This window comes from Nicotiana sylvestris, chromosome 5 (assembly GCF_000393655.2).
Source record: "Nicotiana sylvestris chromosome 5, ASM39365v2, whole genome shotgun sequence".
Lineage (NCBI taxonomy): Eukaryota > Viridiplantae > Streptophyta > Magnoliopsida > Solanales > Solanaceae > Nicotiana > Nicotiana sylvestris.
The window spans coordinates 15725964-15731077 of record NC_091061.1 but is presented as its reverse complement, the minus strand read 5'-3'; the positions used below and the strand labels follow the sequence as shown (position 1 = coordinate 15731077).

Sequence of the window (5114 nt, the reverse complement as noted above, 5' to 3'; positions counted from 1 at the left end):
CCACATGACGGACATGTATCATACTTGGATGACTGGGCCTCACCACTACCTAGCTTCTTAGATGCTACCCTTACCCAAACTCCGATCATAGTGCCAGATGATCCCCCATACTCTCCAGATCCACCCGCTTATGACAGCTTTCCCAACCACCCTAGCAGCTCCATCACTCGTCCTCCAATTACCTTTCCTAAAAATTGTCCTTCTGTCATATCCACTATCCCCATGATCATAACTTCTCAACAATTTTCCCTTCACACTACAACAAAAAATGGTTTTAGCGGCAATTAAAATACTTATTAGCGGCAATAAAAAAGGCCGCAAAATCTTTTACCGGCAATTAGTTTTTGGTCGTTGTAACGGGCGTCGGAAGAGCTATTGGCTGCCATTAGACCAAGTGCTGGTAAAGACTCCTTTTATGGCCGATAAAAGTCCTTGAGTTTCAGCGACGTTTATTTTCCGGCAATTGCAATGACCATTAAAATCCCCCCGACATTCCCAAAGGTGATACATCTTGCAGCCTTTATTATTGCCGCTAAAACCAATTTAATAACCGATAAAAGGTACCTCTTTTGGTGGCAAATACAATGTCCGCTAAAGCGATTTTAGAATTCAGGTTTTTTCATCTATTAATGACTTTTGTTATGGACGATTAAATCTAATTGTTACAAAAAGAGGATATTTTGGTGTTTTTATATTTGCTGCTAAAATATAGAAAGAACTATTCCAACATTTGTAATGCATGTTGTACCTATTTATATTCCATAATAATAATAATAATAATAATAATAACAATAATAATTCACTGTAATCAACTTAATGCATTTCATTAAATCCATAATTTGAGAGTGTAAACAACATAAAGAATGCTAAATTATTTGAATCCAATAACATTTCGCGTCTAATTAATTATTTTATTAAGTAGCTATAAGCTCGATAATAAGTTACATCGAACAGATTCTCCCAACTCCTGATCACAATAACTTCCACATGCCATGTCTTTGAACATCACATGACCTGAAATGATAAAATAAAATAAATATAATATAAACAACATATAAAGTTCATCAATAGTCAAGAAAAATAACTACTTGACCTTTATATACTTATATCGGCGGCATATCAAGGAATTGCTACTACAAAATTTAGTCAAAATCAAGTGTACAGGAAATGCATTTCTTTTCCTGCTAACCATTACAATATAACAAGCCTCAAAAAGATTTATAGAGTACGAAGAAGGTCAAACGCCAGTTCTAATAAAAATATATTGTGCTACACTTAACAAAGAGCATTTTCTTTTGTCTTTAGCCAATCCTAGATCTTTGAGACGCCGTAATATCTATTCTTCACAATAACTCTTACGGTGACAAATATATTTATATAGCTATGACACTTCCGGATATAAATGAGATAGAAATATCATTGTTCATGATTCTATGGGAAAAGAAATTGCATAATAGCTTCTTCGAATGGTAACATGAAGTAGACAACATCATTGTTAAAACTCATTTAAGTAGTTGGATTTTTAAGTTCACACAGTTATGTTTCAGGAGTTTTTAGCCAATATTATCTCTTATCTTTGAGGGTAAGCTTAACTTTATCCTTTAAATATAACCTTGAGCACTATTTATCCTTTAAATTTGCTAAACTTGAGCACATTTAGCCTCAGCAACATAAAGCACCAAATCTGTTAGAAAACTAACTGTAATGCACTAGACTTCAATGAGTCTTCTTATAGATGTTATAAGAAATGCACAAATACCGCTTTTTCTAGAAACTAGTTCGCTTCACATGTCACAACATTAAATTCCAATCACAACAATATCATTTTTCAGCATAACTTGCAAAGATCTGATTTTGGTTGTAAGATAGGGAAAAGAAAATGAAAGCAGTGTGTTTTGTAGTAAAAAGGAAAATGTATAGAGGAAAAATGAGAGCATCACAAAACAATTATATATGGAAAGAAAAAGGAAGGAGAACCCATTACTTCGTAGTAGTATTTTTACCGAGAGATGAATTATCTCCAATTGACACGTGAGTTTGTCCAAATGAAGAGCCAAAACTACAACTAGAACTGGAAAATTAATTAAATATCAAAAGCTATATCGACTTGTAGGAGCAGTCGCTGAAGTAGTTTTGTGCAAAACTGAATTACAGACTTCTAGTACACTCACTATAACTAGGATTTCTTATGCCATTGCTCCTAATAATCATTGCTAGAATGAACCAAAGTATTAAAGACTTGAATATAAATCAAGAATGCTAGGGATTTTTACTGTTGTAACAGACATGCAAAGGTTCATTCGAGAAGAAGGGTATTCTTCAAAGGGAAAGATATCGACGATTTATAGGTTATTAAGCATCACGTGCAGATCACAGTGTGCTCTGCTATTAGTTTTCTAATGAAAGTGGATATTCTTTATTTGTGAGACTAAGTGTGCTCAAGTTTTACAAACTTAGAGGACAAATAGTGATTAGGATTATATTTAAAGGACAAAGTTAAGCCTATCCCTAAACATAAGGGATAATTTTGGCTAAAAGTTCTATGTTTCAGCATAGAGATTACTTTATGTAATTTAATGCAACAGTAGACATATTTTTAGCAAATTATAACTCCTAAACTTTCAGCTTTTTGCTCTCTTCAAACAATAAATGAAACTTCAAGAAAACACCTTTCAACCTCATGCCTAATCATACTTAATTCAAATTATTCATCTACTAATAGCATATCAACAATATAGCCCATCTTTCAGCATACCAAAGTAACAATAAATATATATAAAAATAACTCAATAACTTTTGACAATGAAAACTATAAAGAAAAAATATTCTCTTTTTTAATATAATATTTCAGTGTTCATCCACATACATAGGGCATATATCTAACATTCCATTCTCTTCCATAAAGAGAAGACAAGATATTCAGAAAAGAATACAATCATAGTCTAATAAAATTATCGACAATGAAAATGAAGTTGACAAAGTTGACAGATAGAATGTAGACAACAAATATCACTTGAACCAAATAGATATATTAGTTTAAAAACTGAACAGTTAATGAGTTAACAATGAAATTAGACTAAATAAGAGTTACTAACCTAGCTTCGTTCGAACAAGTATAATTGGTACTCCAGGAACATCATGTCTCAATTTCGGAATCCGCTCAAGAACAATAACAAAATCAAGAAATAAGGTATTCCTTCAGAGGAATTATAAAATATCACCATTTGGAGACATTTCTCCAATGTACTATAAAAAACAAGTAAAAGTACTATAAAGAAACCTGAAGTTAAGAAGGAAGCCTACCTATTTTGATACATTTTTATAATTGGGCTTGCTAACGAGAGAAAACGTCTGTCAAAAATTAAATTATCACAAGGTCAAAAGTTCTGTCAACAACCAAGCATCTAAATAATCATCTAAACTATTCAACTTCAGAAGCAAAGGCAAGATCTTCAATAATAAGCCTTCATCTTTATAATAGAGTATCCACATATTCAATCACAAGGTTCTATACTTGAAGCGTTCTTCTCTATTCTTTTACAGAAGTTATCACCAATACTAAAAAAAATTTGCGGACAAATAGTTTAACCAAACAACTTCAAGGAGAAGTTCACTAAGCTAAACATTGTCAAAGACTATTTTCAATATGGAATCCCTTCCCCTCGACATATCAAATGCATAAATATTATTACACATACACACACGTACACACAAAAAATGAACTTACTGCTATTGCCAATCAAAAGGAGCTTGATGAGGTAATCTCTAATCGTGATAGGCTAAAGCAGGTGGAGCGACCATTTGATTTTCTCAAAAAATGATGAAGGGGAACTACTCCAACCCTAGATATACAAAAATCACCTTAGCAATTGTGAGAATGTGAGGAAAATTGATCAAATTAGAATAAAATTAACAGAAATTCATGTGTATAAATATATGTACAAGGATTTATACATACATACATACACTATCATTTCGAATCGGAGAACTGTAAAAGAAAGAAAGAGAAATATGAAAATATGTATGAGATCTAATAAATAAACGGGTGAGATAACAAGAGAGTAGAAAGAGATAGTTGTGTTACCTGAAATTGGTGGCCGGTGGTGAGATAGAAATGAGTTGCAGTGGCAGTGATGGTTTTAGCAGCGGCGAGATAGGTCGAGTCTTTGTGCAGTATTCCCAAATTTTCCAAATTTTATTTTGTTATTTTGAGAAATTGGAGGGAATATCCAAGTGGTGTTAAAAAAAGTGAGGGAAGATAAAATAGTAAAATTTCTTTTGAATTAGTTGCTTTAGTGGCCAGTCATTTTTTTTCCGGTACAAGACTATCTTTTCCTGGCCAATATCTATTTGCCAGTAATCTTTCTCCATACATAAATGAATTAGCGGCCATTAAGCTATTGCCACAAAATAATTGCCGCTAAAAGTATTTTTTGTTGTAGTGTCATAGATCCAACAATGAACACCCACTCAAAGCTCATAATGCCCAATATTACCCCTCAGAGGTTGCCCACAAGGTTCCTCACTCATACAATCAGAACCCTCGGAATGAGCCTCATGTTGAAAATGAAAAGTTCATAGGAAAAGAAGGGCGAGATGAGATATCCAGGAAGCTGAAAGGTATAGAATAGTCCTTAAGGAGCATGCAAGGGATGGAAAATCAGATTAACATGTCTTACAATAACTTGTGTATGTTCCCTGATGTTCATCTGCCCGCGGGATTTAAAATACCAAAGTTTAACTTGTATGATGGGCGTGGAGATCCAGTAGCCCATCTGAGGGGTTATTGCAGTGAAATGAGAAGTGCTGGCGGGAACGATGATTTGGTGGCATATTTCAGTGAGAGCTTAACTGGGGCAGCCTTGGAATGGCATATACGTCAAGATGTCAGTAAATGGCATATATTGCATGACATGGCTCAAGATTCTGTTCGACACTTTCAATACAATCTAAACATTATCCCAGACCGCTCTTCCCTATCTAAGATGGAAAAGAAACCCGATGAACGTTTTAAGGAGTTTGGCCTCAGATGGAGGGAACAATCTGCTCGGGTCAGCCCTCCAGTTGGTGAAGAAGAAATGGTTGAACTTTTCCTATAAGTACAGGGGCCCACC

At 34.0% G+C, this 5114-nt stretch overlaps 1 long non-coding RNA gene across 2 annotated transcripts; it reads right to left on the bottom strand.

The window, feature by feature from the left end:
• Nucleotides 1–798: 798 nt before the first annotated feature.
• Nucleotides 799–4197, bottom strand: LOC104242031 (uncharacterized). Of its 2 annotated transcripts, XR_714872.2 has the most exons (5): nucleotides 4085–4174; nucleotides 3963–3988; nucleotides 3728–3842; nucleotides 3096–3351; nucleotides 799–1014 (listed from the first exon to the last, which is right to left on the bottom strand). It is a non-coding gene; the product is annotated as an uncharacterized lncRNA (long non-coding RNA). The 2 variants fall into 2 exon arrangements; XR_714869.2 differs by lacking the exon at nucleotides 3963–3988 and having other exon boundaries at nucleotides 4085–4197.
• Nucleotides 4198–5114: the final 917 nt, after the last annotated feature.